Source organism: Salmo trutta, chromosome 4 (genome assembly GCF_901001165.1).
Source record: "Salmo trutta chromosome 4, fSalTru1.1, whole genome shotgun sequence".
Taxonomy (NCBI): Eukaryota; Metazoa; Chordata; class Actinopteri; order Salmoniformes; family Salmonidae; genus Salmo; species Salmo trutta.
The window spans coordinates 34,731,491-34,747,301 of record NC_042960.1 but is presented as its reverse complement, the minus strand read 5'-3'; the positions used below and the strand labels follow the sequence as shown (position 1 = coordinate 34,747,301).

At 41.5% G+C, this 15,811-nt stretch overlaps 1 pseudogene; it reads left to right on the top strand.

The window, feature by feature from the left end:
- The first annotated feature begins 7,283 nt into the window (after nucleotides 1–7,283).
- LOC115192279 (adenylate cyclase type 1-like) overlaps nucleotides 7,284–15,811 on the top strand; it is a 79,752-nt pseudogene continuing 71,224 nt past the window's right edge.

The window sequence follows — 15,811 nt, the reverse complement described above, 5'->3', positions numbered from 1 at the left end:
GCCGCCGCTGTAAGAAGGCCCACCCAGACCCTCCCCTTCAGAGTCAGGTTTTGCGGCTGGAGTCCGCACCTTTGGGGGGGGGGTACTGTAACGCCCTGGCCATAGAGAGGGGTTTTTTGTTCTTTATTTTGGTTAGGCCAGGGTGTTACATTGGGTGGGCGTTCTATGTTCCTTTTTCTATGTTTTGGGCCGTGTGTGTGGCTCCCAATCAGGCACAGCTGAAGCTCGTTGCTGCTGATTGGGAGTCACACATAAGGAGCATGTTTTTCCTTTGGGTTTTGTGGGTAATTGTTTCTGTTTGAGTATTTTCCTAACAGGACTGTTTGCTGTCGTTTTGTTCATTTTGTAGTGTTCTCTTGTTTATTTGAATTAAAATTCTAATGATGAGCACATCCTCTGCTGCACCTTGGTTCCCTCTTACAGACAGCCGTTACAATTGCAAAGCCCTTCATTTGGTTTAAGGGGACACTTTTTTCATAACGACAAGGTAAAGGTGCTCTTTACTCAAATGGCACAACAGAATCATTCAGATTAACCAAGGCACATCATATGACAAAAAAAAATTCTAACTGAGGGATGTCTCCATTCATATCTGGAAAAGGATGAAGTAGTCAAAGTAGAAACGGATGCTGCTGCAGCATTGCTCGTCTTCACAGTGGGATACACACAGGAAACTGTTGAGCGTGAAAAACCCAGCAGTGTTGCAGTTCTTGACACATTCAAACCGGTGCACCTGGCACCTACTACCATACCCCATTCAAAGGCACTTATATGTTTTGTTTTGCCCATTCACACTGAATGGCACACATACAGTACACAATCCATGTCTCAAATGTCTCAAGGCTTAAAAATCATTCTTTAACCTGTCTCCCCCTTCAGCTACACTGGGTGCAATGGATTTAACAAGTGACATCAATAAGGGATCATAGCTTTCACCTGGTCAGTCTGTCATGGAAAGGGCAGATGTTCCTAATGTTTTGTACACTCTGTGAATACCATCAGGGCTTCTGATTGTTTGGTTGTGTTTAATTCATTTGGGTGTTTTAGTGACATATACGATTAAATATATTGTTGGGCTGGAATAGCCAATAGTCAACACACCAGGTTGTCCTATTCCATTGAGGCCTTTGTCCCATGCTGTAATATATACATTTTTCCTCCTCATGAATAAAGTTCTCAACAAATTATGATTGGGTCAGTACCACTGGAGATGTTTTGGGACATTAATGTCCTCCTCCAGTCTAGATGGATGCCATATTGTACAATTTGTGTCCCCCCCTTTTCATAGGCCTAGATTAGATGGTTGCATTCTAGACAAGGTTTTTATTGATCTGTTTGTCAGTGTCAGCAGAGTAGGCCTAGGCTACCCCGTAATAAAAACTATTCTTCTAATGTCTCCAGTCATATAAAGTGTAGTAGAATTGCATGAAATGTGTTTATCAAAGTCCACAGCTGCTCCAAAACTTGAAACTCCCACGCCGCCTATGACAGAGACTCATGCTAAAAGCTAGACTACAAGCAATTTATTTATTTAATGTTGGCTAATTTAGTGTTGTTATTAACCTTCTACTGCAGTGGGCTAAAACAGGGTCACAGAGTGTTTCTTGGTTTTCTAAAACAAAACTTTGAAACAAAAATGAAAGTAACTCACACACATGGTTATGGTCCTTAAAAAAGATGACACTTGTACCATGTCAGATATATTGAAATGTATTAAATTTTGAGTTTGCATCCCAAAATTACATTTTATATACATCACAGAAGACTGAAATATACAGTTGAAGTCGGAAGTTTACATACAGTTAGGTTGGAGTCATTAAAACTCATTTTTCAACCGCTCCACAAATTTCTTGTTAACAAACTATAGTTTTGGCAAGTCGGTTAGGACCTCTACTGTGTGCATGACACAAGTAATTTTTCCAACAATTGTTTACATACAGATTATTTCACTTGTAATTCACTGTATCACAATTCCAGTGGGTCAGAAGTTTACATACAGTCGTGGCCAAAAGTTTTGAGAATGACACAAATATTTATTTTCACAAAGTCTGCTGCCTCAGTTTGTATGATGGCAATTTGCATATACTCCAGAATGTTATGAAGAGTGATCAGATGAATTAAAATTAATTGCAAAATCCCTCTTTGCCATGCAAATGAACTGAATCCCCAAAAAACATTTCCACTGCATTTCAGCCCTACACAAAAGGACCAGCTGACATCATGTCAGTGAATCTCTCGTTAACACAGGTGTGTGTTGACGAGGACAAGACTGGAGATCACTCTGTCATGCTGATTGAATTCGAACAACAGACTGGAAGCTTTAAAATGAGGGTGGTGCTTGAAATCATTGTTCTTCCTTTGTCATCCATGGTTACCTGCAAGGAAACATGTGCCGTCATCATTGCTTTGCACAAAAAGGGCTTCACAGGCAAGGATATTGCTGCCAGCAAGATTGCACCTAAATCAACCATTTATCGGATCATAAAGAACTTCAAGGAGAGCGGCTCAATTGTTGTGAAGAAGGCTTCAGGGCGCCCAAGAAAGTCAAGCAAGCGCCAGGACTGTCTCCTAAAGTTGATTCAGCTGCAGGATCGGGGCACCACCAGTACAGAGCTTGCTCAGGAATGGCAGCAGGCAGGTGTGAGTGCATCTGCACGCACAGTGAGGCAAAGTTTTTGGAGGATGACCTGGTTCAAGAAGGGCAGCAAAGAAGCCACTTCTCTCCAGGAAAAACATCAGGGACAGACTGATATTCTGCAAAAGGTACAGGGATTGGACTGCTGAGGACTGGGGTAAAGTCATTTTCTCTGATGAATTCCCTTTCCGATTGTTTGGGGCATCCGGAAAAAATCTTGTCCGGAGAAGACAAGGTGAGCGCTACCCTCAGTCCTGTGTCATGCCAACAGTAAAGCATCCTGAGACCATTCATGTGTGGGGTTGCTTCTCAGCTAAGGGAGTGGGCTCACTCACAATTCTGCCTAAGAACACAGCCATGAAAAAAGAATGGTACCAACACATCCTCCGAGAGCAACTTCTCCCAACCATCCAGGAACAGTTTGGTGACGAACAATGCCTTTTCCAGCATGATGGAGCACCTTGCCATAAGGCAAAAGGGGGTAACTAAGTGGCTCGGGGAACAAAACATCGATATTTTGGGTACATGGCCAGGAAACTCCCCAGACCTTAATCCCATTGAGAACTTATGGTCAATCCTCAAGAGGCGGGATGACAAACAAAAACCCACAAATTCTGACAAACTCCAAGTATTGATTATGCAAGAATGGGCTGTCATCAGTCAGGATGTGGACCAGAAGTTAATTGACAGCATGCAAGAACGGATTGCAGAAGTCTTGAAAAAGAAGGGTCAACACTGCAAATATTGACTCTGCATCAACTTCATGTAATTGTCAATAAAAGCCTTTGAAACTTATGAAATTATGTTACTATTCCATAGTAACGTCTGACAAAAATATCTAAAGACACTGAAGCAGCAAACTTTGTGAAAATTAATATTTGTGTCATTCTCAAAACTTTTGGCCACGACTGTACACTAAGTTGACTGTGCCTTTATTAAACAGCTTGGAAAATTCCAGAAAATGATGTCATGGCTTGAGAAGCTTCTGATAGGCTTATTGACATCATCTGAGTCAATTGGAGGTACACCTGTGGATGTATTTCAAGGTCTACCTTCAAACTCAGTGCCTCTTTGCTTGACATCATGGGAAAATCAAAAGAAATCAGCCAAGACCTCAGAATAAAAATTGTAGACCTCCCCAAGTCTGGTTCATCATTGGGAGCATAGAAACACTGGATTTTCAGCATTTTGTCTTAAATAATATTTATTTATTATGAAATTTGGAAAAATATGAACAACATTCCACCCATGATGCCACTTGTTACCATAACAACTAACAGCTAAACTCAAAATCAGTCAGACTATAAAATTATCGGAGCAGACTGGCAAAAGGATTTCTTTGCTTTTCTGACAGTTTTTGAGTCTTAATTACCTCCTTGGTGTTTCATGATTGCGGGTAATCTGTGAAAATATGTTTTTCTCGTTGTCTTTCGTGCCTTGTTAGAGCAACCAAATACTGCACAGAAATTGACCATGGTGATGAATCAACTACTTTTAGCCACTCATCTGTTACTGTAGGAAGAATTGATGCTGGGGTCTTCCAACATTCCCGCCATGAGTTGTCATATGTCACCTGGCAACCCTCTATAATGTTGATATCATATGAATTACACATTATCAAACAATGGTTATAGCTGAGTTTGACAGGGGACAGTGCACACATGACATAGTAACGGATTTACTGGTTTACTGTATAAGTGTATATAAGCTATTTTTTAACCCTGCAGTGCGAATGCGCTTTACACTGACAAATACATTGACTAATGCATTTACCACTTTAGACATCCAAGAGTTTGCTGCATCAATAATCACAAGGTCAACCAATAGACAACAAGGGGACCTGCTTTTGTATCCTTCAAGACATAATGGCTAACTTGTTAGATTTGTCTAACAGTCACATGATTGTCTAGAGCGGATGGTTAAGTGCATCGCTGCTGCCTTCCTTAGACCTGATGTCCCAAATGGCACCTTATTCCCTACAAAGTGCACTACTTCTGACGAGAGATGATCAGTTGGTAGAGCATGGTGCTTGCAACGATAGAGTTCTGGGTTCAATTCCCATGCGGGACTAGTACGAGAAAATATGTAAATGTACCCATTAAGATACCTTGATATTTGCACTCTTCATCTCCCTGTTATTCATGATCTTCTATCTGTTTAATCATCAACTTGACTTTGCCAAATATAGGAGAAGTTATCTTATATTAATTCAGACTATTTTTGAGGGCGCCAAGATGTCTCAAAATGGACAAACAGTGCTATTGCCGCTTTTGTCAGGTTTTCAAGAGAAGGTCTTTTAAGGGAGCATCGGTTCGGCTAGCCGAGTCCGGCTAGTCGCCAGCCCAACTGAAGCATGCTGATGCCTTTAGAACATCACCTCTCTCCCCACCGAAGACCGGGCTTAAATTCCCCGCTCCAACCCTTCATTTCTTCTCCCACTTCTCTGTATCCCCTCTGTCATTTCATAACTGTATCAATAAAGTGTCAAAATACCCCCCAATTTATTTTTGAACTGCATGCAAGTCGTTTCAATGATTTGTTAATTTAATTTGACCAAAATAATGTAAGAATACATTAAACTTAATATGTTGCTCAAAAGTAAGTATCTTTCATGAGGATAACCAAGGAGATAGAAAATTAAGTGATTGAACTCAATAGAAGTCTTTAGTTTTAATCACCTATGCACTAGACCAGATTCAAAACATCATCATGGTGTTTAGTAGCTTTACAGAGAGGACACAACACCAAAAGAGAATGTATCTAATTCTGCACTAAACAGGACCTCAAAACACCAAAATAGTGATTTCAACTTTTTCTGTTAGTGCTCCCAGTTCCTGGTAAGGTCCTGTGTTCCAATGGCACGTTGTGTTAGCTAATCCAAGTTTATCATTTTAAAAGTGTAATTGATCATTAGAAACCCTTTTGTAAATATGTTGTGCATTTGTGAGTTCAATTACAGGCTCAAAATGGCCAGAAACAAAGGACTTTCTTCTGAAACTCATCAGTCTATTCTTGTTCTGAGAAACGAAGGCTATTCCACTCTGGGATGCTGGCCTTCTAGGCAGAGTTGCAAAGAAAAAGACATATCTCAGACTGGCCAATAAAAATAAAAGATTAAGATGACACTGGACAGAGGAAGAACACAAAAGAACACCGACACTGGACAGAGGGACTCTGCCTAGAAGGCCAGCATCCCGGAGTCACCTCCTCACTGTTGACGTTGAGACTGGTGTTTTGTGGGTACTATTTCATGAAGCTGCCAGTTGAGGACTTATGAGGCATCTGTTTCTCAAACTAGACACTCTAATGTACTTGTCCTCTTGCTCAGTTGTGCACTGGGGCCTCCCACTCCTCTTTCTATTCTGGTTAGAGCCAGTTTGCGCTGGTCTTTGAAGGGAGTAGTACACAGCGTTGTAGAATAAACTTCCGCTGTAACTTACAGACGTACGAGATACCAGACCCGGTCTCAGGGAAGGCTAACTCTGTAGATCCCTTCAATCTCCACTGAGTTAGTTAAATCTGATATAATTTTTTTTTTTTTGTCTCCAAGGCTCTCTAAAATGTGATTAATTGCCTCTAGGGCAATTTAAAAGGCTGACTGAGGACCTTTTTATAGAAGAATCTGTTTGTTTTCTATAATTGTGTTTTTCTCTGAGTGTATTGATGAGTATATTGATGTGTATTATTGATGCATATAGTGTATATTGATGTGTTTTTTATATGCATTGATGTGTATCCAGAGCTCAACTGAGAAAGAGGCCTTGGTTTCAGTGTGATTCCCTGTCATCATAAAGAATAAATCAATAAAAATAAACAAGACACTATTTCTAATCAAGATGAATAACACACACAATGCACGCAAACACACACACACACACACACACACACATACACACACACCACAGGGGGAGAGAAAGACACCTGACTAGGGATCTTCACCTCATTAAAGCGCATGTCAAAATCCACTTAACGCGAGGTGATATTCAATTCAGCCCCCAGATGCGCGAGAATAGATTGATAAACACGGTAATCCTTAACACCTGCCAGACTGTTACATAATGGTGACGGTTTGTGTTATGGGGAGCTTAAGGGGGGTGAAACAAAAGGAAATTGTAGAAACCTAAGACAGATGTTGTTGCGCTTTATAAAAGTTCACATGTGGGACTCGCTGGTGGCGTGAGCAATTTTCACCTGCTTGTTTTGGTTTCTCAATTGATCTCTCTCTCTCTCTCTCTCTCTCTTTGTGTACATGTGCGTGCGCTTGTCTGTGCTTGTCTAAGGGGATGTAGAGGAAAAGCAACTCTCTTGTTTTGGAAAAGTAGAACATGTTTGTCAAATGAAAGCAGCCTATGGGTTTGACTTGACAGTGTTCACTTTTGTCTTGGGGAGACGTGCCATGTTGTGCAGGGCGTGCTGCGCAAGCGTGATCCAGTAGAGTCCCCAAAAAACAGAAACGTAAGATCCCCTCCTCCTCTCCGGTACCTCCACGTACCTCTGTCTGCCAAGCAGAGAAAGCACCGCAGGTGGTCCGCCTCCAGAGAGAAAAAAAGAGAGAGAATGAGGAGAGAGATAGAGTGATGGGGAGTGTGAGAGAGAGAGAGGCGCTCCCATAAGGCACATATGGTTCAGGCTACTTTTCTGACGACAAAAGAGTCAACGTGGAAAGCAGCGAGCGCAGACATTAAAGTCGCGGGCTCCGTTGTCACGCTACTGACAACCTCCATGTCGAGCCGCTGAAATCTAGGACGCATGGGTTGTGAGCGGCTCCCAGTTAAAAGGAGAGGGACCCACCGAGAAGTCTAGGGGCGCTCGCAAAATCCGCTTTATGAATGGCCCAAACATGGGGGAAATTCCTTTTGAAATAGTCCAGACCCGGCGGAAGGAGGGTCACTCTTCGGCCACCGTCAGTACAACCATCGCGTGCGAGGACGATTTCGACAGCAACGAGCTCGAGGCACTCTTCCAAAACTACAACGTGAAGCTGGAGCAGACAGCCACTCTCAAAGCCCTCGCGGTGCTCATCGTGGCCGCCTCGTCTCTCGCACTGATGGAGCTGCTGTCCGGTCCCCAGCTCACAGTGTCCAAGGGTTCTCACCCGGTGCACTGTGTGGTGTTCGTCTCGCTTTTCATCGTCACCAACGTCAAGTACCTGCAAATGACGCAGCTGCAGCAGATCGCCAAGCTCGTGCTGCTCTTCAGCTTCACATTCGCGATCCTCTGCTGCCCGTTCCCCCTCGCGCTTGGAGCCCCCGGCGTGGAGGCTTCTGTCACCCCGGAGCAGGGGGTGTGGCAGCTCATGCTGGTCACTCTTGTGGCGTACGTGCTGCTCCCGGTGCGGACGCTGATCGCGGTGCTGTTTGGTATGATGGTGGCCGTTACCCACTTCATTGTCACCGTGACATCATTCACGGCCAGAAAACACAAGCTCTGGAGACCGGTAAGACATGCACCTTCGGTACTCCCGGTCAGACTCTCGTTTAGAACCTCCGGTTAGTTTTTCTGTAAGTTAGAACCTGCCCTAACTAACCAACCCTCTCACCATGATTAAGTCCCCTGGTTTCATTGTTATAGCCTATAGACTTTGTTTCAGTGTGAATAGTTAAAAAGCGCATTTCACTCCAGGTTCTGTTGAATACCAGTGTCTATTTATAGTGCTGTGTTAGAGGTTTCATGATCTTTGTATCTAAACGAAAGTAGATAATTTTAAGATTGTTCTATACTTCAATTTGGTTTTCTATAAGCTTCAATATGAGGTCCTAAACCTAGCAAGAAAGTGCATCCTTGTAGCTGTGTGGGCTAATATAGTCAAAATGTTTGCCTTGGGGTAAGTTGAGCCAATGGCAAGTTGAGCAAATTGATGCTAGGCATTATCACTGTACGCACACAAGTAGCAGAATGAACATAAAGAGGCATTTCAGTGGGCTTTATTTATTAATAAAAAGTGTGCTTTATTTATTAATTTGTGTGGGCTTTATTTGAAATGGTTTATTTGAAGTGGTTTTGAATACGCATGCTGACTTTAGGATAAATGTGGCAATGTGGTTTCCACGAGCATTCACCGTGTACTAGGAAAGAAAGGATAAAAAAGAAAGGATAAAATAAATTAAGGAAGGATAAATGAAAGAAAGAAAACAAATGACCTAAAATAAAGAAAGAAATAAAGAATAACAGAAACAGATAACAGAAAAGAAAGAAAGAAAGAACAAACAAAAGCAAGTCTTCATACAAAATACAAATACAGTACTTAGTATTGGGTATTGACAGTTCTGGCTTAATGCAGATACAGGTGCTGAAGCCCCTGGGCCCAAGCCCGTAGGGGGCCCAGAGGCAAAAAAAAAGTATAAGTGTATATTTTTTTTTTACTGCAACCGCCAACCACAGATGTCTGCTCTCAATGTTAAAAATAGCTGTGGATTAAGTTTTATCACAAGTGCATACAGGGAATTGCCAAAATAACGGAAACAATAACAAATCCAATGAAATGTTATTTGTCACATGCTATGTAAATAACAGGTGTACTTACAGGCCCTTCCCAACAATGCAGAGATAAAAAAATATAAATAATAAATAAAAAAAACCACATGTAATAAATACACACTGAGTAATGATAGTTTGGCTATATACAAGGGGTACCAGTACCGAGTCAATATGCAGGGGTATGAGGTAATTGAGGTAGATATGAACATATAGGTAGGGATAAAGTGACTAGGCAATAGGATAGATAATAAACAGTATCAGCAGCGTATGTGATGAGTCAAAAGAGTTAGTGCAAAAAGGGTCAATGCAGATAGTTAAATAGTTAACCAATAGCTACCCAGACTATTTATCAGTCATGCAGCTTGGGGGTAGAAGCTGTTCAGGGTCCTGTTGGTTCCAAACTTGGTGCATCGGTACCGCTTGCCGTGCGGTAGCAGAGAGAACAGTCTATGACTTGGGTGGCTGGAGTCTAAAGTGTCTAAATAGAGTGTCTTAATAGGGTGTTGACCTCAAACACGTACAGTTGAAGTCGGAAGTTTACATATACTTTGGTTGGAGTCATTAAAACTCATTTTTCAACCAGGATCTACTTTGTGCATGACACAAGTAATTTTTCCAGCAATTGTTTACAGACAGAATATTTCACTTATAATTCACTGTATCGCAATTCCAGTTGGTCAGAAGTTTACATACACTTAGTTGACTGTGCCTTTAAACAGCTTGGAAAATTCCAGAAAATGTCATGGCTTTAGAAGCTTCTGATAGGCTAATTGACATAATTTGAGTCAATTGGAGGTGTACTTGTGGATGTATTTCAAGGCCTACCTTCAAACTCAGTGCCTCTTTGCTTGACATCATGGGAAAATCAAAAGAAATCAGCCAAGACCTCAGAAAATAAATTGTAGACCTCCACAAGTCTGGTTCATCCTTGGGAGCAATTTACAAACACCTGAAGGTACCACGTTCATCTGTACAAAAAAAGGTATGCAAGTATAAACACCATGGGACCATGCAGCCGTCATACTGCTGAGGAAGGAGACACATTCTGTCTCCTAGAGATAAACAAACTTTGGTGTGAAAAGTGCAAATCAATCCCAGAACAACAGCAAAGGACCTTGTGAAGATGCTGGAGGAAACAGGTACAAAAGTATCTATAGCCACAGTAAAACGAGTCCTATATCGACATAACCTTAAAGGCCGCTCAGCAAGGAAGAAGCCACTGCTCCAAAACCGCCATAAAAAAGCCAGACTATGGTTTGCCACTGCACATGGGGACAAAGATCACCCTTTTTGGAGACATGTCCTCTGGTCTGATGAATCAAAAATATAACTGTTTGGCCATAATGACCATCGTTATGTTTGGAGGAAAAAGGGGAGGCTTGCAAGCCGAAGAACACCATCCCAACCGTGAAGCACAGGGGTGGCAGCATCATGTTGTCAGGGTGCTTTGCTGCAGGAGGGACTGGTGCACTTCACAAAATACATGGCTTCATGAGGAAGGAACATTTTGTGCATATATTGAAGCAACATCTCAAGAAATCAGTCAGGAAGTTAAAGCTTGGTCGCAAATGAGTCTTCCAAATGGACAATGACCCCAAGCATACTTCCAAAGTTGTGGCAAAATGGCTTAAGGACAACAAAGTCAAGGTATTGGAGTGGCCAGCACAAAGCCCTGACCTCAATCCTATAGAAGATTTGTGGGCAGAACTGAAAAAGCGTGTGCGAGCAAGGAGGCCTACAAACCTGACTCAGTTACACCGGCTCTGTCAGGAGAAATGGGCAAAGATTCACCCAACTTATTGTGGGAAGCTTGTAGAAGGCTACCTGAAACGTTTGACCCAAGTTAAACAATTTAAAGGCAATGCTACCAAATACTAATTGAGTGTATGTAAACTTCTGACCCACTGGGAATGTGATGAAAGAGATAAAAGCTGAAATAAATCATTCTCTCTACTTTTATTCTGACATTCACATTCTTAAAATAAAGTGGTGATCCTAACTGACCTAAGACAGGGAATTTTTACTAGGATTAAATGTCAGGAATTGTGAAAAACTGAGTTTAAATGTATGTGTATGTAAATGTAAACTTCCTGACTTGAACTGTACAGTGCTGGTCATAAAATAAAATCTAGCTATTTCATAGAAGCAAACAATGTTCTTCCCCAATAACATAGCAAAATGGCATAATCTGTTACAGTAGCGATAGTTAGCTTGCAAACTCTATAGCTAGGTGTCACCATCTAAAAGAACACTAATTTATAAGACAGTTTTGATTTGATAAATGGTGGTCGGACCCATCTATGTGAAGCTAGCCACAAAAAGGATTAGCCACAGTAGTGGACTTTGCTGTTTGCCTTCAAAATAAAAGTTTGGCATAATTCTACTATTTGTATTCATTTGCATCACTGTCAAGGACATTATTTTATTTTGAAGGCAAACCGCAAATTCCACAATTGTGTCTAATCCTTATTGTGGCTAGCTTCACAACACATAACCAAGTCCGGTCGAGCCTCACTAGCCAGATGAAGCTAGCTGGCTGCTTATAATGTTAGCTTTGGGAAACAGGGTTAAGTAGCTGTCTAGCTATTTATTTTCATGAACTAAAGTTCCATTTCAATAGGCGAACAACAAGTGCCAACATAGCTAATACTTACTCAAGGATTTCTAAATCATTGCTAAGAATAATGAAAATGACCGCAGTTTCTACTGGTCATTGTTTTCAGGCTGGTTGTATTCGTGCTAGCTAGGTACCAAGCTAAAGCTAGCTACCCCAGAAGTTGCGGTCGAACAAATAATGCTTTATTACCAACGCGGTATTGTAAACACATTGTGGCCGGTGTTTGCTTGTTTGCAGACATATTTGTACAGCTTTGACAGTGCTACTGTATCTTTTTTGACACACAAAGACCCAAACGGTGTTCCATAGAATGTATGTCTTGAAGCTAATAGCAGTGACTCTATTGCTGTGTAATTCAGGTAGGGAAACATCTGAAAAATAACGCACTTGGTAGTGTGTACTGGTGCTCGACCAGTCGGCAAAAGCCAACATCACCCACGACAAAGAAGGGTTGATTGTCAAGGGTCATGAATTCTATTATCTTGGCTTTAATGGATTTCGCCTTTTGTGTTTTCTCGCTGAAATGTTCTTACTCTTTCAAGTGACTGCTCGACTTGTTGATTGCTTGATCCACACATCAGACATTGTGCGCTAGGTTAGGAATGCTGTGTTGAACGTGTAGCGCAAAATTTTACGTTGCGTCATTACGGCATGTACCTACGTTATATAGGTATGCATGTCAGCTTTGACATCAGTTTTGCACATCAGCGTTAAAATAGACATTGGCCGATACCGATGTTGGCATTTTTAGCTAATATCGGCCGACTCCGTTATGTTCACCGATATATCGTGCATCCCTAGTACGGATCCGTGCGACATGGGACCATGCATTGTCATGCTGAAACATGAAGTGATGGCGGAGGATGAATGGCACGACAATGGACCTCAGGATTACGTTACGGTATTTCTGTGCTTTAAAATTGCCATCGATAAAATGCAATTGTGTTCATTGTCCGTAGCTTATGCCTGCCCATCCCATAACCCCATCACCACCATGGGGCACTCTGTTCACAACATTGACATCAGCAAACCATTCACCCACACTACGCCATACAGGTGATCTGCAGTTGTGAGGCCTGTTGGATGTGCCTGCCAAATTCATTAAAACGACTTGGAGGCGGCTTATGGTAGACATTAACATTCAATTCTCTGGCAACAGCTCTGGTAGACATTCCTGCAGTCAGCATGCCAATTGCAAGCGCTCTCAACACTTGAGACATCTGTGGCATTGTGTTGTGTGACAAAACTGCACATTTTAGAGTGACCTTTTATTGTTCCCAGCACAAGCAATGTAAACAAATTTGTGCCATTTTTTAAAAAACTTTTGGGATCTTTTTTTTCAACTCATGAAACATGGGACCAACACTTTACATGTTGCTTTTTTATTTTTGTTCAGTATATTTCTATGGTTGGTTGCGGCTGTATGTTTGCCTTTTGCAAATTTCAAAATACAATCACCTTTTATAAAAGCATTTCATGCAAGTCTACGTCATAGAAATGCATGCAATGTGTTCATAAAAGGCAAAGAAATCTTTCAGTGTCACGCTTGTCGTTAGAAATGGAGGACCAAAACGCAGCAAGGACATGTATACTCATCTTCTTTATTTACGGGAAAGAAGGAAAAAACCAAACAAACACGTATACAAAAATAACAGTCTTGAAGGCAACACAGCAATCCAAGAACAATCTCCCACAAATACACAGACAAACACACCCAACTAATATAGGACTTCCAATCAAAGGCAACACCAAACAGCTGCCTTCAATTGGAAGTCCACCCCAATTAACTCAACATAGAAACACACTTACTAGACTACACATAGAAATACATAAACATAGACCATAACTCAAAACCCGGAAATAATAAATCAAACGCCCTCCTAACTAACACACCACCCTGAACCACATAAAACAAATACCCTCTGCCACGTCCTGACCAAACTACAATAACAATTAACCCTTATACTGGCCAGGACGTGACATTCAGGCCCTGCTAAAAAATCTTCCCCATGTATGGAAATAAAATCTAAAATCACCTCTGCTCAACTGTATGCCACATTGCAAATGTTATTACGGCTTTATTATAACGTTTTCTTCAACAGTACATTTTACACACACCTGTACTTAAGTTGATATTTACTACTTTAAAAGGTCCAATGCAGCCATTTTTGTCTCAATATCAAATCATTTCTGGGCACCAATTTTGTACCTTACTGAGATTGTTTTAAATTAAAATGTACAACAATAGCTTCTTTGGAAAGGGCAACATCTCAAGCAAGAATTTTGTCTCGGAGTAGTCTGATTGGGGAAGGGAAACTGCAAATTAGCTGTTGGCATAGAGCTTATGAACTATCTTTCTTATTGGTCTATTAACTAATTTACCACATGGTGATATCACCATGGAAACCCCAAACTCCATCCCACCTAAACAGGCTGAAGTATCAGGCAGTCATTTCATACAGCTCTTACACTAAAATGTCATTCTCATCATTTTCACAATTTTACAGTATTATTCCAACCTCATAGTGTGGAGATACATCTAAAACACACAAAATCCTGTTTTTGACTACACTGGCAATTTAATAATAATCATGGTTTCTATGGTAAGAATGAAACCGATCCATTCCTTGACACCTACAAACACCCTCAACCCCCTACCCACCCACCCACCCACCCACCCACTAACCTACCTACCCAACCTCTCTCTCAATTCATTTCAATTCAATTCAAGGGGATTTATTGGCATGGGAAACATATCAGAGCAGTCAGAGCAGCTCACAGATTATTGCACCTGTACATAGCTCATCTATAATTTAGCCCAAACAACTACCTCTTCCCCTACTTGATTTATTTATTTTGCTGATTTGCACCCCATTATTTCTATTTCTACTTTGCACTTTCTCCCACTGCAAATCTACCATTCCAGTGTTTTACTTGCAATATTGTATGTACTTCGCCATCATGGCCTTTTTTTGCCTTTACCTCCCTTATCTCACCTCATTTGCTCACATTGTATATAGACTTATTTTTCTACTGTATAATTGACTGTATGTTTGTTTTACTCCATGTGTAACTCTGTGTTGTTGTATGTGTCGAACTGCTTTGCTTTATCTTGGCCAGGTCGCAATTGTAAATGAGAACTTGTTCTCAACTTGCCTACCTGGTTAAATAAAGGTGAAATAAATAAAAAAATAGATGTTAACATTGCCAATACAAGTGAAGTAGATAATATACAAAAGTGAAATAAACAATAAAATAAACAGTAAACATTACACTCACAGAAGTCCAAAAGAATAAAGACATTACAAATGTTATATTATGTATATATACAGTGTTGTAATGATGTGCAAATGATTAAAGTACAAAAGGGAAAATAAATAAACATAAATATTGGTTGTATTTACAACGGTGTTTGTACTTCACTGATTGCCCTTTCCTTGTGGCAACGGGTCACAAATCTTGCTGCTGTAATGGCACACTGTGGTATTTCACCCAGTAGATATGCCTCACACAGGAAGCGGTGCAGGTCCTAGTCCAGGCACTTGTCATCTACCGTCTGGATTACTGCAACTCGCTGTTGGCTGGGCTCCCTGCCTGTGCCATTAAACCCCTACAACTCATCCAGAACGCCGCAGCCCGTCTGGTGTTCAACCTTCCCAAGTTCTCTCACGTCACCCCGCTCCTCCGCTCTCTCCACTGGCTTCCAGTTGAAACTCGCATCCGCTACAAGTCCATGGTGCTTGCCTATGGAACTGTGAGGGGAACGGCACCTCCGTACCTTCAGGCTCTGATCAGGCCCTACACCCAAACAAGGGCACTGCGTTCATCCACCTCTGGCCTGCTCGCCTCCCTACCTCTGAGGAAGCACAGTTCCCGCTCAGCCCAGTCAAAACTGTTCGCTGCTCTGGCACCCCAATGGTGGAACAAGCTCCCTCACGACGCCAGGACAGCGGAGTCAATCACCACCTTCCGGAGACACCTGAAACCCCACCTCTTTAAGGAATACCTGGGATAGGATAAAGTAATCCTTCTAACCCCCCCCAAAAAAAATATTTAAATGCACTATTGTAAAGTGGTTGTTC